Source organism: Phyllostomus discolor, chromosome 2, assembly GCF_004126475.2.
Source record: "Phyllostomus discolor isolate MPI-MPIP mPhyDis1 chromosome 2, mPhyDis1.pri.v3, whole genome shotgun sequence".
NCBI lineage: Eukaryota > Metazoa > Chordata > Mammalia > Chiroptera > Phyllostomidae > Phyllostomus > Phyllostomus discolor.
This window is the reverse complement of record NC_040904.2, coordinates 153,497,252-153,519,807: the sequence shown is the minus strand read 5'-3', so window position 1 is coordinate 153,519,807 and position 22,556 is coordinate 153,497,252. Positions and strand designations below refer to the sequence as shown.

The window sequence follows — 22,556 nt, the reverse complement described above, 5'->3', positions numbered from 1 at the left end:
CCATCATGAATACCCAGGGGACCTTTTATTAATATATTTTAATTGTCTTAAAAAGGGATTTTGGGTCTGAATTTTTGAAGAACTCTATTTGGTTGTGCATCCAGGAAAACCCAAAGAAATGTTTTCTATGTAATGAGTGAATTTTCCTTTAGATTTTCTGGGGAAAAGAATTGGTGAAGCCATTTCCCTTGCCGTGCCTTGCTCACCACAGCTGAACTGCTGTGGATGCCAGGACTTTCATCAGGCCCAAGCCAGTACTCCTAGTCCCTGAAATATGGATGGTTAAAATAGGATGGCAAAACAACGATATCTCTTTCCACTGTGCTGCCCCTTTTTACATACTCAAGACGATGTAGATTTGTTCTGCCTCACCGATGTCTTATGTCAGACACATGCCCAAGAGTCTCTGACAACTTTTGTATTTCATTTCACAATCAAGGAAATGTACTGCCCAGGCTCACAAGAAAACGCAAAGAAATGAATCTCTATCCCTTAAAGTTTGCATTTCATTTTTCTCCTTTGTTTGTTCTGAAAACTGAATTCCTTGGGTTGGAGTTTTTTACTAGAATTTTATTTTCTGCCCCTTTCTCATTTCCCCCACTGTCATGGGGTCACTGAGTCCAAATCAAAACAGCTTTCAAGTGGCCAGAACCAAGTTCCAAAGCTCCTACATTTCCTGGAGATTTTCCTCCTTTCCTAGATTTTCCTAAGTCTGGCTGACTTTTCCCTACTAAGTCCTTTTCCTCTTTAATCTATTCATTGGCTGATGAGTCTATGAATACACTTCATCTGCTTTTGCTTCACTTTTTAAGAATAAAGTGATACCAAGCACACTGTGTTAATTACACTCACAGACAAAAGCATCAGAAGTTTAAATGTTGTCACAGTAGAGATTTAAAACTTTACATGTTAGTTAAGCCAGCTGTGATGAAACTGGCAAATAAAAATTCTAATTTGAATGTGTAAATGAGTAATTTGTCTGCAATGGCAATTTTAACTATTAAATGGCATTACTCAGAAACCTACTAAGCGAAAGAAGAGAGTGGGCAGGAAACTGGTAAGCGGATTGGTAGGGAAGCCAGCCCCCCAGGTCTCTGGCTCACCACACTTAAAGTGGAGAAGTCATCCTCCCAGATTTGCATCGGACAGGTCCCTGTTCAATTCTTGAGTGTCCACATTTTAAAGTGGCTACTCATTTGTGAGGATTTGAGTCCTAGGGCACACCAGGAAGGAAGACCCAGGGCAATATGAGTCATTCCCAGAAGATAGTAGGTTTTAGAAAGTTCTGCTTTTGAGATGCAGATAAAATTAAAGAAAAGGAGAAGTTGAAAATCTCGTCAAGATATTCCCAGAGGGTCTGCCCAAGGTAGAGTGATAAGCCATTTTCTTTCTGAGGTTATTTTACTTTGTTATTCATTTTTGCATGTTCAAGTGCCTTTTATAAGTGCACCCATGATATCATTATCTCTTACTTTTCTCTTCACCAAAGAAAAGGGAGAAAGTCTCACTGTCAGCCCAGAAGAAAAATGACTAATCTTTGAGCTGGTTAAATAATTGTGATTTATTATGTGACTTAACATATTTTTATTCAAATCAAATACCTTTCAAGTTATTAAACTCATAAGGATTTACTATTTTTGTAGTGTCCCAAACAGCTTTTTCAATCGTTTCTATTAATTTCACTCATATGCTTCTTGTTCTTGTTCTTCTTCATCTTGTTGTTATAGTTGTTGTTGTTCTTCTTCCTCTCCTCCCTCTCCTTCTTCTTTTAACAAACAAGGTCCTTACTTTCATCACAAAACATAGATGTATGATTTAGCACATAATACCAGTAATTACATACTAATTTATGAAAAATTAAAAAATAAAATATTTGTATATAAAGAATGATCATAATAACAAGTATCAGTCCAATGTTCTTGATAGAAAGTATTGATTGTGATGGTGTGAGTGATAATTTTTAGACAACAGTATCCCATTGGGATAAATTAACCTTCTGAGCTTTGTAAAGAAGTCCTGCCCTGGCTGGCATAGCTCAATGGATTGAGCGTGGGCTGTGAATCAAAGTATCACAGGTTCGATTCCCAGCTAGGGCACATGCCTGGGTTGCAGGCCACAGCCCCCAGCAACTGCACATTGATGTCTCTCTCTCTCTCTCTCTCTCTCTCTCTCTCTCTCTCTCTCTCTTTCTCCCTCCCTTCCTTCTCTAAAAATAAATAAATAAATCTTAAAAAAAAGAAGTCCTTATTTTCTTGAGGTATTCTGACATAATACACATTCTTATTTGACAAAGAGCATTGGAGAAATAAAAGTCAATGGAAACTTTGCCAGGTATGAAATTATTATAATGTGCCATTTTTCACACACAAAAAGCCACAAGAAAATAGAAGTTCATATACTTTGAGTCATATGTGAAAACGTAGACATATCAAAAAAGTTTTAACTGAGCCAAAAGAAGAAAAGACTTACAGATGGCTGAATGGTCTTGACATTGATAGAGAAGTATAGGAAGAGTGGTGATCAGATGTTTTACTATTTCCATGAGGACAATTCAAAATTATATGATTAAAGTCAGTAGAAAAATTAAGTTTGGCAACATGTATGAAATTTCAGACTAGCTGGAGCCCATTTATCACTAGAAAAGTGTACTAAAGGAGACTGTGGAAGAATCTATTTTCTTTGAAGAGATTCCTTTAAAGAAAAGAAGAAAACCAATGTCTGTGTCAGTCACCCTCAGATTTCATTGCATCAGAATCACATGGAAAGGTTTGCTAAAACACAGATAGTCCACCCCACCCCCAGACTTTCTGATTCAGTGGGTCTGGGGGGAAACCCAGGAGAGTATTTCTGACAAGTTCCAAGGTGGTGCCAATGATGCCAGCCCGGTTGCAACTCTCCAAGAACAAGCACTGGTCAGTGCTGAGCCTGTGCGAGGCATGGTCACGTACACATCTCACTGACTCTTCCCAACAGCTCGGGAGTGGATGTAACATTGAGAATTTGATATGCACATACTCCACAACGTTCATACATCTAATTTGTATATTTGTAATTTGTATATCATGTGTGGACAGCTATAGTCTGTTCACTATACACCAAAACCACCCTTGCGTACATTGTTTGATGAACAGACTTTTTGAGAGGCGCCCTGGGGCTGCCTGCCAGGTACAATTCAGTTTGGGCAGCAATACTGTGTGGCACAGGCGGTGTGACTTTGTTTTTCTCCTGGGCAAACAGGAAAACCACATCTCTCAGTCTTCTTGCATCTAAATGGGAACTTGTTTTATGGCAAATGGAATATGAACAGATATGATGTACACACTTATAGTCTTGGCCCTTAAAAAGACCCATGAAATAGATTCTCCTTATTCTCTCTCTTTACCCATCAGCTGGTTGAATACAGCAGATGCAGCAGAGGTCTCCCAAGGAGGCCCTAATTGGTGGTGGAACCACTCAGGGAACATGCCAGGGCCCCTGAACCCCATCTTGGAGAAGAGTTACCCATGCAAGATCAGCCCCATTGGACTCCATGTGAGCACAAAAAATAAACTAAGTGACTGAGGTTTGGAGAATTCTTCACAGCAACAGCCAACAGTAACTATCCCAATAAATAACTTCTGTGGATAGAGTAATCCAAATAATGTTCAATATTTGTGCAGTTATTTGGATATTTCATTGCAATTCATTTTTTTCTATTAAAATGATTGAAAATAGAAAAATAAAGGCATGTACACTAGTAATAGGAGTCTCACAAACAGTATAATCCAGGACAAGATGAAAACTACTAGGCATGTTTAAAATGCTAAATCTTTCACCTTGGCCAAATTTCAGCTAAACAGGCTGACTACATGTTCACTTGCAAAGAAAAATTAACATGGATGACATGCTAGAATTTAAATAATTCAAATAGTGTATCTGAGAAGCAAAACTCATATGAAAACAGGATCCCTTGCCCATTAAATGAGTTGTTTCACTAATCACCTTGCAGCCATGTTTTAAGTATCAAAAGTACAAAAGCTTCTATTTCCTCATTTTTTAATATGAAAAAATTTTAAATCAGAGGGGTTGAACAATTTCCTCAAAGTCATGTTAATAAATAGTAGAACTAAGATTTATTCCAAGATTTACATCAGCCTACAGCTTTGTTTTTTTCATTATACCTTACTGTCTCTCATCTCTGTGAAAATTTGGATGTCTGCCTTTGAAGAAAATATATAAAATGATCTTACGGCGCCCCCTTTGAGCACTTCGATTCTATGATAACAATATTCCCATAACTTTCTAATCTTATGAATGCAGGAACCCTGTGAAAAATGTCCCTTTGCTATTCAGGTGGATTAGTGCCCAGAAATAGGGTTCTAGTCAGCTACGTCATGCTGCTTCTACAAAACATTATTTCTGCTAAGTGTTTCTGTTCATTCAAAGTGGAAAACAAAGTTACAACAATATTAATGATCACGCTGCAGTCTCTGTTGGCAGAAAACTTGGCCTCTGTCCCAGCATTCAGCCCCAACCACATCTCAAGAGGGAAGAATTCCTCCCGTCACTCCACAGCAGCCCATTCTGCTTAACTCAGACCCCCACAGACAGGTGGTGAAGAAGACAAAAGGTTTCTCCAGACAGAGCTGGCAAACAAAAACACTCTAGCCTTTGGAAAGAAGAAAATAAATTATTTATTTATTAACATCACAATAGTCCTTATAAGAATGTCATAAAGCACCCTTTGTCACCAGTGACATACTAAAGCAAATATGTATGAGATACTTGAACTGGAAAAATTATTTTTCATTGACCAGCCAACAACTTTGACCTCTTACAGTATTTTGAGGGCCCACTTTTACAATGAATCAGTTCCACAGTCTTTTGGACCCAATAAAATGTGTATGTGGTGGTTAGACTTTTGCTTGTGAGTAGTATCAATGTAAAAATAACCTTTAATAAGGTTACCAGCATCCATGTACCCGTAGGAATACTCTGTGCCCACAGCTACTTCATGCCTACAGTTCTGCTGAGATTCTTGCTTCATGGGTGTTTCCTGTGAAGGTTCCCTTGCCCTCTCATCCACAGCACGGCCCTATAGCCTGCACAGGGACAGAAGCAGCCACTGGGAGAAATTACTAGTCAGGTGAACTACACAGATCAATCAGAAGTTGGAACTCTCCATTGTTTAAGGCACCAGTGCCACAAGCAAGCCCCATGGCTCACCCACTTCTCTGCAAACCTCCTGGTTTTTCTTGTTCACTTCTGTGAGCTGTGTCCAAATGTCAAAAATGATGCATGATGACAGATGAGAGGTAGGGGGAAGTCTTGGGGTGAGGAAGGGAGAGATCTTGGGATGAGTATTCTTGTCAATACAATGGAATTCTATGAGCAAAAACCTTGCTACTTAGATCACTCCTGATGAGAAAGCTGGGTACACTGGAAAGTGTGTTGGGGTTTCCAGCCACAGAGAGTATGAACACTATTAAGAAGTGTGTACCCAACAGGAAGTGGTACTGTGTAGACCAGCATTTCTCAAAATTTAATGTACATACAAGTCCACTGGGATCAGGCTAAAATGCAAGTTCTGACTCAGAGTCCAGAGTGGGACCTGAAATGATACTTTTTCAACAAACATTAAGATGGTGATGCTTTGAGAGGCAATGATATAGAAAATAAAAACACTAAATCTAATTTTAGAACACATGAGTTGTGAAAACTTGGGCTTCTTATCTGTGAGATAGGGATTAAGTATTATCATGTAGGATTATTGTGAGCAGTAAATGACATGATAGCATATAACAAGGCACATAGTACTCAATGCATTGACTACCACCAGTATTTTATTTTCACTACTCTGAGATTTGGAGCAGCTTCCAAAGAATGATGCCCATTGTACACTTGGTTTCTTGATGGTGAGACCAAGATGTGTGGGATGCCATGAAGTGTGTGTGTGTGTTGAGGTGGTGTGACAGAAGGGTCAGGCCAAATCACCGAGGGAAGGCAGGGGGCGGGGAGAAAATCCCAAGGTGAAATGGAAGGTCAGAAGGGGCTTGCCCTCCCTGTAAAGGGAGGAGCAACTGGAGCAGGGAGCTGGTACAGAGCATGCGTGGTTGGAGCCTTTGCCCTTTTGCTGAACTTGACAGTTGAAAAAGTAAAAGCAAACAGGGCTAACACCGGCCGTCATTGGCTGGAAGGCTGAACAAGCCCACTGGCTTTTGGCACAAGGGATTCTGGGAGAGGACTTTTAAACCGAGCACACCAGGAAGCAAAAGTAGTTGGTTCTTTCCCCTCCCCCAGTGGGGGGGGGGGGCCTGTCGGCGGTCACAAGGGGGCCTGCCCACAGGGGCCAGTGCAGGCCTGTGAGCGGAGGCCTGGGGCCACAGATTCTGAAAGATGCTTGAATCTGAACAGTGGCTGGAGACCAGCTAAGCCACCTACGTAGATGATATTTTGGGGTGGGAGGAGAGTTTCCTGGCACAATCTTGAACTGAGCTGGCAGAGGGTGGTGACAGCATGATTTTTCTTTGGTTGTCTCTGATGAAATGGGCCTTTGGGCAGAAACTTGCCATTATTTCCAAAGACTTTGGTGATAATAGCACTGTGAACAGATTTTTGTTCTTGTGTTATTTTCAGTTTTTGAACTTATGTAATAGTTGTAATGACAAATATTTAAAGAGCTATTTTTGGTGTCATACTCGGACTTTTTCTTTCCGCTTACTTTTGTCTCCTAGATATTTTAGGTAGGAACTTGCCATTAAATAAAAGATCTTTTCTTTTTCACTGAACTCTGTCTTTGGAGATTTGCCTGGTAGGCAGCAAGCACTAGGACCTCCCCCGCACTGGATAGGTTTTCTGACAGTGGGGGACAGGTACAGAAGGTGGGATGAAAATTAAATCCAGGGAAGAATAAAATGAGAGGTCCCAGCTATACCTTGATTAATACTTAGGTAGAAACTAGCCCAGTAACAAATGCATCTATTACATTAGGAGAGGAATTTCCTGGGGAATATGAGGAACAAGCTTTGGCATTTCTTTCTTTATGCCAGAAATAAAAGTATTGAAGTAAGACTGCAGGTACCAAAATACCACCTTGCTTTAATCCTCATACTGCTGGTTCTCACAGAACACATCCATAGGATAGATTTATCAACTGAATAAAAGAATGTAAACCACATTATTTTGATGCATTCCCAGAGTATTCCACCAAAATTTTAGTCAAGTGCTTATCTCCTAAATCTTTCCCCAGTTCTCTGAGATGCAGATAGTGTGAGTCACTTCAGAAAATAATACACTAAACTAACCTCCAATTTAATAAGGATTTGTTATATGCTTCCTCTGCCAGGATAATTTATATACTAATCACTTGGAAAATAAAAAGACATAGCTCATTCCCATGAACAGTTTTAACCTAATTAGGAAGCTAATAAACAAAGAATTACAATACATTTTAGTAAGTATAACAGAGATACCCACTGAGTAGGTGTTCATATGACAGCACAAGTGAAAAATATCTAAAATAGTAGTTGTATCCTGGTAGCCTGAAAGCCAAATAGAGCCCATAGGTATAATATATACAGAGGGTTTTTTTGGTTTTGGTTGAGTTTAATTGGTTGACTACATTAACACAAAGGAGGAGTTGTGCTCAATTTCCTCCCAGCCACATCAGCTGAAGCTGAGTAGTGGATGTTCCAGTTCACCACCGTCCCCAGTTTCCTATAATCACACATAAGTTTCACTCACTGAACTTACCAATCTGGCTTGTATAGAGTGTTGAGTTCAACCTAAGGAGAGGTGGTAAAGAAGTATAGAATTTCTCTCTAGAAGGGTGGAGAGGGAAAAAAACATGTTTTTTAAATATATATATTTACCTAAGTATATTTCCATTTGGATTGTTCTTTATCTCTTACTGAAGACCCAAATTCTGGTATAATTTTATTTCTGCTGAAAGAACTTTTTTAAACACTTCTTACAGTGAAAATATCTTGTCCTTTGTTTACCTGAAATGATTTTTATTTTGCCCTTGTTTTTTAAAAATATCTTTGTTGGGTACAGAATGCTAAGTTGGCAGATTTTTCTTTTGTTGCATAAAAGATAGCATTCTATTGTCTTTAGGCCTTCATAGTTTATGATGAAACAGTCTGCTGTAATTCTGTCTTTTGTCTGTAGATAATGTGTCAGTTTACATCTGGCTATTTAAACTTTATTTTTGTCATTGATTTCAGAAATTGAATTATGATGTGCCTTGGTGTGGTTTTCTTTATGTTGTTTCTGTTTGGAGTTTGTTTTCATAAAATTTGGATAATTTTCCATCTCTTATTCCTCAAATAGTGTTTTCATTTCCCTGGTACCACATTTCTAGGATTCTAATCACACATATGTTGTATGGCTTAATATGGTTCCAGATTCACTGAAGTTTTGTTTGTGTGTATGTTTGTTTTTGGCTTTGTTTTTTTTTTAACCTGTACTTAATTTTGGGTAGTTTTTGTTGTTATGCCTTAAAGTATAGTTATCTTTCCTTCTGCATCATATAATACACTGGTAATTCTAATTAGCCTATTTTTCATTTCATGTATTTTTATCTCTACAACTTACATTTGTATCTTTTTATATCTTTTATTTTCCTTTCATGATGCTCATTTTCTTTCATAACCTTAGCATAAGAATAAGCTTTGTAATAGCATTGTTAAGGTCCTTGTATACTAATTCCACTTTCTTTATCATTTCTCAATCACTGAAAATTATTTCATTTTTCCCTTGTTATGAATCATATTTTTATACTTCTTGGCATATCTAGGAATAACTTTTAAATTTCACACATTGTGAGTCTTATCTTATTGGGTGCATATTGGTTTCCTTTAAAGAAACTTGGATTATAGGGCAGATCAGTTTGACCTATGAGAGACTTGCTTTTAAGCTTTTTATTGTGGGTCCACAGCAGCTTTCATTCTAGTACTAATGTAACCCCACTACTAAAGCATGAGCCTTCTAAGGACTCTGCTAACGCTCCACATATTTTAAAGATTCTTCATTCAGGCTGGATGGACACAATCTTTGGAAGTGTTCATCCAGCCTGAAACACAATCTCTTCCCACTCTTACGTGAACTCCAGGTATTATTCAGCTAAGTGCATTCTGGTAGTTCTTTCCCAAATCTTAGTAGTTTTGTCACATGCGTGTGCAGATAATAATATTCAGCCAAACACATGGAGTGCTCTGAGGTTACCTTCCCATTTCATTCCTTCTGTTCTGGTAATATGCCCTGCAAATTCTAGCCTTCTTGGTCTTTCCAGACTTTTCCAGACTTGGTCTTTCCAGATCTTTGATTCCTCACATCAGTGAGACCACTGGGTTATGCTTTCGTTCCCACACTGGGAAGTGGCCTGGAAACTGCCTTTAAGCAGAAAGCTATGCAAATCATAGGGCTCACCTCATATGCTTTCTTACTCATAGGAATAAAATCTGGTGGTCCAACATCTGACACTTTGTACAATTTCTAATTGTTTACAGTGGGATGGTGATTGGTGTAGTAATTTACCGTTTGCGAGCAGAAGCAGAGGTAGGCATAGTTGGTAGAAAGTGAAGACACGAAGAGCATTTCAGGCAGAAATGATCACATACGCCAAGGCAAAGAGGTGACAAACAGCAATCGTGAGTATCAGAAGGTAACAATTTGGTGTTGCTGCACCCTAAAGTTAGAGGCAGGAAAGGACTGGCAAAATGGGTAGCTGGAGCTGGGGCCTAAGGCCAGAATTTTGGGCCTCAGAGATCATATGACTCAGAACTATGAAACAGGAAGAAAGGCAATAGGCAAAGAGTTAAGAGACCTGGGTTTGAGTTCTAGCCTATTATCAGCTCTTTAACCTTGAGCAATATTTTGTGCTTTTGTTTTCTCAGCTGTAAAACTGGCGTTCACCAGTTCTTATCCAAGACATTATTTCAGGACAACATTTCTGCAACAGAGCTCAGTGGAAGTTGAGGACAATTCAAGCTGGAATCTTTAGAGAGAGCAGATTATTAACAAATAGCATTTATTGATCACCTACTAACTACATACTAAAATTTATGCTGAGAGTTTTAAATACATTGTCTTTACTCCTTACAACAACCAATCTTACAAGTTAGGAAAGAGAGAGGTTAACAGCTTATCAACATTGACGTAGTTAAAAATGGTGGAGGATCTGAATCCAAGCCTCGGCGACTACACTTTGCTGCTTCCATCCTGGACCCAAACATCAATATGTCTTTAAAGCTCCTTGAGTGATTATAATGTGCACTCAGGGTCAAGAACCAGCCTATTGGAAATATTAAAAGCAGATTTAAGACATCCACCTTAATAATAACAAGTAATGCCTTCAATACTGTTTCTCCTCCCCAGTACACTGATTGGAAACAATGTAATTATGCATGTACTACACTCCAACCCTATAAGGGGGCTGGGTGGTAGGTGGCTTAGTAAAGTTTTAAGTTTCTGGAAGGCCTCTTCCTGGACCTTCCTAGTTTAAGAAATGGTCAGTTTTACTATCTACTTATGCTTTTTGCAACAGTGTAGATCCACTGAACATATGTTATTTATTAATGTTGGAGTAAATTCACCCCACATTTTATTCTATTTAATTTTTGGAGCATGCTGATGGCTTTGGAGAAGATTTTACAGTACTCATGGCAGCAGATTAAAACCTTACTTACTAGGATCTAGGTACCGTGCCGAGCAATCTACTTGTATTGTCTCGGTTAATTCTCACAACAGTCTCATGAGGTGGGTACAGTTATTCTCATTTTATAGGACAGCGAGGCCCAGAGCTCCACTGCAGGTCACCCGGAAATGAGGCCCAGCAGTCCTGCTCTAGAGCCAAAGAACTGGGCCCTGCGTCATGCCGCTCCTCTCCTAGCAATGGTTGCTGGTCCAAAGGAAATGTTCTTTACTTCTCTTTAAGTTGTAAATAGCAAAACTGGAACAATCAAAAGTGTTAAAAATATTGTCCTACCATCCTTTTAAAAGATAGAGCGAACAGAAAGGAAAGTCTTGGTACCCTGAAACCAAACTCTTATATTCTTCTGGTCTATTGTAGGTGAAACCTCTTTTTTGGTACACGGGTCATTGCTCAAAAGCAATGAGTGCCTTTATCTTTTTGATCTGTGTGTGGTCTCAGTAACGTACGCGTGTTACGGGCCATGCCACAAGTCTGGCTCTCCCTTCCCCAGCAAGGATTTTACTACGCAGACCACGTTAACGTGAAAAATCCGGAACAAAGAGAAACTTTGACTAGCAACATTACATTCACAGCTAAAGGGGCTGCATGATGAATCACCCATTGAGAAAAAAGAACAATTCTTAAACATTTTCTTTCAGTATGAGAATCACTAACATCTAATTCAGAGATGAGTACTTAACAGATCTAGGGAGCTGAGAAGCCAACGAACACAAATTGTCTTACTATATAGGTCTCTCATATGAAGTGGAATGGTTTATACAGAGCAATTTAACCTGGGTGACTACATTTTGGGTGACTCATTTTTGTTATCTAGCAGGCCACAGGCTTCCATGAGCTTCTCCAGGGCACGAATAAGCATTTTCCCACCAGCATATAAAATGGCTCTTCACCCTTCTAAAAGAAAAAGACAAGGGAAGAAGTCACTTTCCTAGTAGCCTCCAACACTAGATTCCCACACCCCTCCCCAAAAATCTAGCAGCGAAAACAGTACACACAAGAAAAATGCAGCGATGACTCTGTTGTTTCCTTCAGGCATTAGTTTCAACTTCCCTTAAACAAATAAAACTCTTTGATCAGCTTACTATAAAATATTAAAGTGAACATATTGTTTCACCCATACCCCCAGCTCTAAGGTAGAGAAGGTTAACAAAAACTGAAGGAGGGAAACCAGATGCAACATAATTGGAAATTGGATATTAGCCCCAAATAATAGCTGATCAACCTTACAGTTCTATCATTTTTCATGTAAGAAGCTTTTGACCCAGTATAGAGATTATTTATTCTATAAAACCCTGAAAGGAGTGGGTGCTCTGTCCCAGGGCATATTTAGTGTCAGTATTCTAGGCGGGATTTCCCCATCGGGCAGGAGTTTGGACTGAATGACTCTGGATTCTGGGTAGTAAGTGCTGAATTTGATACTGCGCAGGCCCACCCAAGGACAGAGCCGCCCTCGAACTAGAGCTGCTGAAATACTTCGGACAAGGTTTCCTTGTGGCAAGTGGAGATGGGTTAGTTCCTTGTGAAGGAAGAACATCATGCAGCCCCTGGGTGTGAATGCAGTGAGCATTCATTCACTACATGGGGGCCAGGTGGGTAATGAGATCTAAACACTCCCAGAAACTTTGCTGCAGCTTCCCTTAGTGCTATCCGTGGTCTGCTGGCAAAGGCCAAATTCCTGACTCCATGGAGGCATCCATCCTACCCCCAAAAGTGGGAGGTCTTTGTTGGGGGTCCCTAACCTATAGAGTCTGAGGCAGGCAAAGTGGCGTTCACCTGCAGCAGAACACTGTGACGCTGCAGGTCTTAGGGACCATGTCCCAACCACTACTGAACAGGCTCCTGCCTGCCTGCATCCTTTTCACAGCTGGACACCCACAGTGCTATTTCTCAGCTCCTGTTAAAGTATCAGAGTCGCCAGCCAGCAGGACCAAATCAAGTCAAATTTCCCAGATTAAAACTTTAAATTCTTCTGAATACAGTCATGTGAACATGTTTTTTGGTCCTATATTTAAAGAATAAAATAAAAAACCTAACAATAGCTTTATTCCTCTAAAGTAGGAGTGTGAGTTTCACAGCTCACTGTGCTACAGATGCAGGACCTGCAAATCCTGCTTGAAATCTAAGATCTGCAGAGAGCCTGGGACTTTGCTGCCACCAGAGCACGGCTGGCAGCTGTGAGCCTGTGGGGTTGCAATTCATCCTCCTTTTTCTGTGCAGACAACACTGCAGGACTGTGCGGGAAACAGTATGTGTCCAAGCCGATGATGAGAGCCTTCCTGTGCATTTCATCAAAACCAAAGCCGAGACCAGAGGGTTATGTCAAGGAAATCACATCAGACAGTGCCCTTTCAACATCTAAACTCCTGTGCCTTGAAAACACTAAATAGAATTGATGATTTTTCCCCCCTGAAGCTATTTGTTCTAAGTTCATAAGGAATGCCAGGAAAACCATCTCTCTTTTCTCTTGCTTGCAAGAAGCACTGGGTGCAAAGGACAGGCAAGAATCAGCAGGGGACAACATTAATGAGACAGCATGAAAGTGAGTATGAGCTGTTGTGCTACTCCTATTTTTGGCTGTCAATGGAAGCAATTGGAACTAATAAAAAATAAAATAAATACAGTTGGTGGTGGTGAGAGTGGCCAGGGGGAGAAGGAATACTCTTTCCGGTCTTCCCTATTGCTAAGCAGATAGAAACTGCTCCAGAACATTGCGTCTGATTTCCTGATTGCATGCTCTCTTCCTTTTTTATACAGGCAAGAAAGTGAGATGTTTAAAAGTTGCTAGAGACCTGAGTTCTAGGCTCAGCTCTACCACCGCGCTGTTTACAGTTGGGCTCATAACTGTGGACAGTGAAAAACTAAGTAACATGTGTACAGCACCTACTGCACGCCAGGTACTCTTCTCAATGCTTTGTGTCTTTTGAGTTAGTTAATTATCACAATGATAGTAGGTACTATTTTCAAACCTTTATAGACAAGACAGCAATTCAGTCACCCAATGTCACACGAGCCACAGGTGGGACACCTGGGATTCAGATCCAGACAGTCTCCAGAGGACAAGCTCTTCACGACTACACTATCTTTCACCTAGCTGAGCCCCAGCTTTCTCATCTTTAAAAAAATGTAGGTTATAAACCTCATAGATTTATTGTGTTAGTTAATAAGATATTATATATATATACTGAGCACAGGGCTTGGGGTATAATAAACAATCAAAAATGCCAGCTATTCTTTTTTGCCTTTCTCTCCTTCTCTTTCTTTCAGCCCCATCCCAGAGAGGTGGGACCAGCAGGGAGGACTTGGAGAAATTGTGCCGGTTTCTTTTCTTCCCCACCCAGGGCATCCTGTGCCCATATACTACTGTGCTGCATAACTAATATTCACAAGAATAATAGGCCACTGGGTGCCAAGAACATGTGGGAAATACACAGAACCCATCATTTTACAAAACCTGTTTGTTTCCCAAACCCGCCCAGTCTCTGCTGAGTGAGTTTAAGATTACTAGCAATATATCCATTGCAGACCCTTTTAGTCAAGAGGGTTTGCTGCTTTGTCTTGAAGGCTTTGTCTCTGCAAGCATACAGGACTCTTTTATTTCAGCTGCAAGGGAGTTTGGGTAGCAGCCAGAGTCTGTAACATTTGGGGTCCCTAAGCCTTTATGCATCTGTTGTTTGGCCATCAAAACTGACTGCATTGACTTGGTTGGAATTACAACTCAATTTACACCCTGTATTTCCCCCTTACTTATTCTTCATCATACAGGACTCGAGATTTAACAGCATTTCTTTGACTTTCTGGCCTCCTCTCAAGACTTTATTTGATTTCTACAGCTTATGTAACAGTGTTCTCTGCAGCCAATAACTCTTCAACTGGATACTCTAATCAGACACTTTTTTTCCTCAGCAAGCTTCTAGCAGCCTCCTTCCTCTTCTAACTTGGCAAAAATAAATAAATAAACAAACAAGCAAATAAATAAACCTCCAGTTTTAGAATGAGGCGAAAGCTAGCTCCACAGGTGAAAGAAAGTCGACTGTCCTCAGAGTGGGGGCGGGGGGGTGGTGCTTCCACGGAGAGAAAACCTCCTCTGGGTGTACGTGATTGCTGAGAAAGCAACACGGCCACCACAACGGGGTGTGATCAAGGCCCTGAGTGCTGTTCCTGATGCTCACTTGCTCCATGATTCAAGGCAAGTCCGTTTGCTTCTCTGGGACTCAGTTTTCAAATCTGTAGAAGAATATTCTCTGGCATCTTTACCACAGAGCTTAAAGTATTTCACCATATGTTACCTCTTTCGTTCTCACAGCCTTGGAAGTCAGGCACAAATACTTTGTTTTAGGACCTGAAAGGAAACAGAAGAGCAAAGAATGTTGGGGCTGCCCACAGTTGTGATGTAGCTCAGATAGGAATTCATGCTATTTTAATGCTAAGTGCTATTGTGTTCTAGAAATGTCTTTGCCTCAAAATGGAATTCTTTAACATAGAAATAAACCACCTTGCTTGCAAGTCACTTGAATTGGGTATGTAAATGAACTTAGGGGATTTGAAAACCCAATCTAATAGAAAACATTAATGCTTGGCCAGGAAAAATAGGTCCAACCGAGTTTCACATTATAGAAATAATTCATACTCAGGGTCTACCACCTTGAAACCTTGACTATTTAATCCTCACAGTTACCTTGTGAAACACATTATTAGTCATTATTAGTTCCATTTTACAGCTGGAGGAACTAAGGAAGAGTGTTGGAATGGCTTCTCAGGGGCCTCAGAGGAAGTCCGTACTGCACAGGGGAAATTCTTGTATTTGCTCTCTCTTTTCTTCATGCAAATAGAGAAAACAGGTTGTCTGGAGAAGTTCTCACAGCTGAAATCATTCCTGCAACTGCAGGCACATTCCCATCGCGCCTGCTTTGGGGCACAGTAGCAGCTCTCAGATTTCTAAAATCCAAAATAAAGACAAATATGAGCTCCATATTGGGAAAACACCCTTAAGGGTGTGTTTCTCTAATTGTAGTCCCTGGGCCATCAGGAATTTGAGAGAACCCTAAATCATTCACAGACTGTGACACTTACACTGTTATTCATGAATTAACTGCATATTTGATGGCGTCCAATTAAAAGCGGATGTCTTCTTAAGCACGTCTTAACCAAAAACAGTGCCGAGCTTCCCACTGGTTTTCAGCATGTAGGGATGTTTGTGTGTCATAGTGAAGTGTGTGTGTCTGTAATGTCAACTAGGCATGTACTGAGTAAGAACTACACATCAAGCACTGTGTCCACTTATTGGGAAACAGAAACAAAAATATTCTCTCTCCCCTCAAGAGTTTAAAATCTAGGTAAGAAAACAAAACAACATACTAAGCTCTGGTAAAACCTCGAATTCAAATGTATGTTATTTTTAATTTTGTGGAACCCTGTATTTCTTTAACTTTCTGAATCCTGAAAAAAAAATTTAAAGTACCTAATAATGTCATTATAATTAGTTCTTCACATTTTAAAAATAATTTTTAATCTCCCCATCTATATTCAGGTTTAGAATTTCCTAAAAGGTTTTATTCTTAAACCCCCTTATAAAGCAATTACACGATTAAAATACAAATAAAGACTGCTTGTTTACATTGATCATCTATAAATTTAGGATAAAATGGGAACTTCTATCTGCCAGGTGCTATGCTGTGTGTTGAACATCAGAGGATCAGACACGATTCTGACTCAAGAGTGGCAGAGAGATGCGAGCTGGTGATTGTGGTGCAGCCAGGTGAGTGCTGGCTGGCATACCTACAATATATTGTACGATACACATCCAGTTCCTAGAGACCAGCCATATGACCATGAGGGCGCCTGATGGGGTTGGGGAGGGGACAGGCCCAGGAAAGGAAGGCTGTATGGAGGAAGTCATGTTTGAGCCATCCTCAAAGAACAGAAGGTCCCCATGAGGAAGATAAGGACTTTCCCAACCAAAAAGAGAAGCATGCACAAAGCTTACATGGCACGATTCCAGAGTCTCCCAGGGTTTTTAAGAGAGAACCTCCTGAAAAGGCTAAGAGGCAGAGCAGTGTCTAGAGTCTGCTTCAGCTAATGAAACCTGCTGCCAGCATCTTCTCCCACCAGCCCTCAGTTCCTGAGACACCCTTACCTTCTGCCACCTCCCCTTCTTCCGCTGTCAAATAATAGTTGTGTTGTTCTTGAACTTCTCAAACATGTGAAAAAAGACCTTGAGCTCCACCAGCGAGAGGACCAAATAGACATAAAAGAGCTTCCTTGAGCAATAATATGTAGTCAAAATTCCAGGGCATGGTTGCTTAATTTGTATATTAACCATGGCTCCAATACCTCCTCCTTCTGTTGCTGGCCATCTGGCAATTTCACTCCTGACATTTGTGCACACAAGTGGTTGTGTGATTCCACCCTTTCAGCTGCCATTGCTTCTTGTGGTGATAAAAGTTAAAACACAGGATTGCAGTAGGATTCGGGAATAATCTGCAAACTTTCTGTTTTTGTTTGATCTGTTTTATAGAATAGAAAAACAACATACTTGTTTTATTTTAGGGAAAATTAACATTCCTGTCAAAATGTTCTTTTACAGTGGTTTTGATGAAAGACTGTTCTAGCTAGTCTCCAAAATTGTTTGATCGTTATACTTTTGCTTAATGTCTTAAGTACTAAGAGAAGTACTGAGAGAAAACCCTATAGCAAACATAGGTTTTGACATTATTAACAAGGCAAAATATTGTCTAAAGATAATTATGTGTGTCCAACTACCTATCTTAAGCAAAACTCTTTGAACCTAAGAGACTTATAAATATCTTTGTTTGAAGTTTTGTGGTGAAATAATCATTAGAAGCTTATGTAGATAAGCCTTGATTGATAAGTATCCTACGAAAACATTGTTAAAAGGCTGGGCTTTTGCTAGGTAATGCAAAGTACATTTTTAAAATTCCATATTGGTGAAGGTTGCATAGTTTCACTCTGCAAATCCTTACTGAATTGCTTCATTTGTATAGACACTGTTGTATATAAATGCTTGTCATTTTTAAAAGAAGTAAAGATTATAGTTACCCAAGGAGTATTTACAATGATTATCATAGCAAAGACAAAATTGTAACATTACCTCCTTAAGTACTGAGTAATTACAAAGTACTACACACAATGTTAGATGTTCAATGTGTATATTATCTCATTTAATACTCGTGGTTACCCTTGAAGTCAGTTTATTATCCACCCCACACCCTCCTTTTTAGATGAAGAATCCGAGAGTCAGAAAGAAAAAGACATTTATCCAAGTGTATTAGGGTTAATAAAACACGGAGCCAAGTTTTGAAGTCAGGACCATCTAATTCCAAAGACTTGTCTCTTAACTACTATCTTCTATTTCCCTCTTGTCTTTGGTAATATACTTGCTAATGGACAAGCCAGTTGGAGCAAATGCTTCCTCCTCGCTGGTAATATAGTAACACAGTACCTTACTGCTTATCAAATGTGTCTGTGTATGTCAGAACGTAATCTCTAACAACCTTAGAGGTAGGTGTTATAAACTTCTCTCTTTTAGAACTGAGTTCATTGAGGCTCAAAGAAATTAAAGGACCTACCTAAAATCATACATCTAGTATGAAGCAGAATGAAAACGCAAGCTAAGTCTTCTGGTTTTAAATTCTCTGCTCTTATTACTATGCCATTTTTATTCCAAATAGCTAGAGAAAAAGGTGATGGAAAGTTTGCTCTACACAAACATATAGGCACATGAACTCAATAAATAAGGAGGTGTTACTGTATCTCTTCATGCTAATAAAATGTAATTCAAATTGAAACATGTCAATTTTTACTTGTTTACAAAAACTTAGTAGCAATTAAAACTGTTAACAAGCCTAATGCTTTTATTTTGTCCTTTAATGCTTTTAAGGACAAAAGCATTAAATACTTATTGATCATCATAAAATGTAAGTTTTACTGATTATAAGATATATTTATCTTAGTTTGTCTATTTAATAACCTTTAAAGACTGCAAACTTTTAAAAATGACAAGTAGTAATTTGAAAAACTTTTCATTGTAGAAAAAAGAGGGGAAGCAATCGATAGCTACCTGTTTTAATGTGGAGAAAGGAAATTTTTTCAAAATGAATTGTCAATGAGAACTTGGAAAAGATAAGGAACAAAAAGACCTTTGAATCTTGTTAGTTCCTGAAGTTTAAATTTTTACATCTAAAATGGAAAGGAAAGAATAAAAATTTAGCCCTCTGAAAGATGTTCAAAAAACATCATTCAAGAAGTCAGTGGCAACAATAATTTACATATTGCATGCAGAGCAACAAATTCTGTTTCTGTGTTTTGTATTTGGAGATGAAAACAAGTCAAAAGGAAAAATCCCAAAGAAGGTTCAAATTTATTCTCCAACCTCTGAGCCTAGTTCAAGTTTGCCTGTGTGGTTTTATTGCTTAGTTCACACACACAAATTAGCACTGGCAATCCTAAAAGCCAGCTTTGAAAAAAATCTTTTGCTTCTGGAGTTGATGAAAGAAAACACTCTTTCTCAAAAATGTGATTATTTGGTTCCTCACAAGTTCAAAATGTGTGAAAAGAGAGAGGGGAATTTCTTTAAAGGAACTTTCTTCCACCACATTTTAAGATGTTGATTGTTCGTCAATGGTGGGCAATCAGGGGCTTCTAACAGCAGGGAAACATAATGGCGTCTTTCAAATTAGTCAACAGGGAGCTTAGTGTCAAATTATGTATATAACCAGAATACCTTGGAGCTGCTTTTTGTAGTTACTCTTTTATAGGGAAAAAAAATAATGCAATAATTTACATTTTGAATCATTGGGATTTAACAGTGGCCTTTACTACAGTAAAATCTCATTGAAAAAAATCTTGCTATAACATTCCCTCAAGAATATGTTGTTATAGTTATAGGCAGATAAAATATGATTTGCTTGTAAGGTGAAAGCTACTACTATGCCCTACCATCTGCATTATATATTACTGTGAGACTATATTGAAGTTATAGTGAAGTATGAGAATAATACCAATTGTCTAACCAAAGAAAACATTCACAAATCTAACAGTTTAAAAAAGGATATGAGAAATGTAAGTTATAAAATGTGCATTTTGCTAAAGTCTTACAACACGACAATCAGGAAAAGAGAAGTCCAGAAGTTGAGAGTTCTGTGTTAAGCTCCTACGTGGGCAGTCTCTCTGTCCTGGCAAACCACACAAGTCACTTGTAAAACACCATGGGCATTAGCATTAGAACTTTATCTAATGCCTTCAACACTTCAGAAGCCACTTCCAGTCAAACTAGTTTTTAAAAATACATTCAGTCTTTTTTCTTGGTCAAACCAGAAAAGTTTTTTGAAGTTTCGCACTTGGTAACATGCACGGCATTTGTATGGGTCTGAGTTAAGAATAACCTTAGAAATCATTGGTTTACTCCTGTAAACAGACACCAGCCCTAAACCTGTGTTTTCATTCAAGTGTGCTCATTTCCTTGTATTTTATCTTAGCACCTTTTCATACTTTGTAGAAGAAAATTTTCTTCTTGATATAACGTTCTCAAGAGATAGAACTTCCATTAGATGTGAAGATTTTAAAACCGCTTCCTGAATTGGAAAGTATTATTTACATCTCAAAGAGCATACATTGCAAATGGTTTTTTAAAACTAAAAAGCACCCCCAAACAAGATACACAGTGTATCCACTAAGGATTTTGAATAAATCTAATATTTAAATGATTAAAAAACCACACCGAGTCTTTTTGGCTGAACCTCACATGACCACCTACTCTGGGTAGATGGAATGAAGTTGAGGTATGGGGGTATGACATCTGGCAAGGACTTGTGAATTACAATTTTCTTTTACAACTGAAAACCATATCCTGGTCAGGTCTCAGTGGGGCTTACCGCTGTCAGAGCACACAAGGTTTGTTTTGATCTGTTATGGAGTAACACACATCCCATTCGGTTCACACTAATAACATCCCCATGTCTGGTGTACACCAATCCAGAGCCTACTAATTAAAGGTTGGAATTAACCAAACACAGTTTTACTACAAAACATGTGAAACTTATTAAAACTTAAAAGTAACTGCTGATTCTCAATATAGGCAGAACTGAAGAATGTGGGAGTCTTGTGAGGTTACTTAAGCAAAAATGTTAAAGCACATTCAGGATGCTTTGGTCTGCCTTTTCAGTACACAATGTGTTAACATAATAGAAAACTGTGCTGAGGTTTTAAGATTACAGAAACCAAGAGGTAAAAAGGATTCACCAGGGTTAACTTCTACTCTGAGTTTTTGGTTTAACAAGTAATTCTATATGCAGTTGTTGCCTTAGCACTTTCTCACCAGAAAACTGTTGGTTGATTTGGGAATGAACGAGGGGAGGGGGGCGGTGACGACCATTGGAAGACAGCAGAGAGGGGTAAGTTTCAGCCACTAAGTTACATAATTCAGTATAAGACTACAGCTTTACTTTTTTATTTTTTAGCTATATATCCTATACCTATTTTAAAGTACTGTTTCATAAGTATACAGTTTGCTAAATTTTCACGAACTGTATTTATCCTTGTAACAAGTACCCAGGTCAAGAAAGAAAACATTCTTGGCACTCTCACAGATTTTTCTTTAACTTAGCAGGATAGCTTCACCTACAGTGGGCACCTAGATCTTGCTCTTATCATGACTCAAAAGAATAGCAAATTTGTGAAGCTGGAAAACAACAGAAATGAAAATAGCCATCACCGAGTTCCCTCTGCTTGTGTTTCGACAGAGCTACTGGGTCCCAGCATGGGATGTGTGACAGCAACCACTCAAGCTGCATCCAAGGAAGGCACAAAAGAGGAGAAAAACATTTCAATTAAGAGATCTAAGATGACAGTGGAGTAGGTGGATGTTATGCTCACCTCCTCCCAGGACCAAACTTGAATTACAACTAAAATATAGAGCAATCAACCTGAAGACTAGCTGAAGAGAAGTGTTATAACCACATCAAGACGGATAGGAAGGGCAGAGACGCAGAAAGGGCGGGCCCTGCTTCCATGGGTGGTGACTAAGATACCAGAGGGATATCTCAGCTGCAAAGGTTCCCCCCGAGGAGCTGGGGTCTCAACCCCAACTTGGGCTTCCCAGCCCAAAGCACCAGAGCCAGGAAAATATGCCCACATAACATCTGGCTGTGAAAAATCAGCCAAGATTCTGTCTACCAGGGAGATACAGGAGCCTGCTACAGACAGAAATCCCTCTTAAAGCGCCAACAAACAAAATCTCATTTGTAGCCACTCACCATGGGCTCAGGCAGAGGGAGGGTAGAGCAGACTAGTATTACATAAAGAGAGATTGGGGTTTGTGGCTCTGGAAAGACAGCTGAGGGAACAGTCACCATGAATACCCACTTTTGTACCCCCTTCTTGAGTGGAGCACCCCCCTCCAAATGGCATCAGTCTGAGGGAATGCAATAGACCCAACCTCTGGACTCCTTGCACCCCACCCTGCAAAATTCATGCCCTGTTGAGGAGTCACCTGCCTGGGCCAAGGTGTAGAGGTCTGTGCAGACTCAAGGGGTATCAGTGACTGAGTTATGTGGCTTTGGGGTGGGGACCATTCCTCTCACTTCCCCTTGAACCTGACTGGTGCCTCCTCCTCACAAAAAATTATCTGGTTTCTGGTGACTCCACCCTCTGACACCTAGTGGCTCAACCCTGCTAAGATCTGGGCAGAATCGGGGACAGGCTGAGTTGTCTGGTTCTGTGGGGAGGAAGACACTCCCCATACCTTCTCCCAATCCTGTCTGGCACCTCCCCCTTACAGTAGATCCACTAGCCCCATCCTTCCGACTCCTGGCAGCCCTGCCCTGCTGAGATCAAGCTCCTGGAAGAA

At 39.6% G+C, this 22,556-nt stretch overlaps 1 long non-coding RNA gene across 1 annotated transcript; it reads left to right on the top strand.

Moving 5' to 3' along the window:
• The first annotated feature begins 5,109 nt into the window (after positions 1-5,109).
• Positions 5,110-21,665, top strand: LOC118499033. Its single transcript, XR_004901531.1, has 3 exons — positions 5,110-5,120; positions 12,405-12,410; positions 21,543-21,665. It is a non-coding gene; the product is annotated as an uncharacterized LOC118499033 (long non-coding RNA).
• The last annotated feature ends 891 nt before the right edge of the window (positions 21,666-22,556 follow it).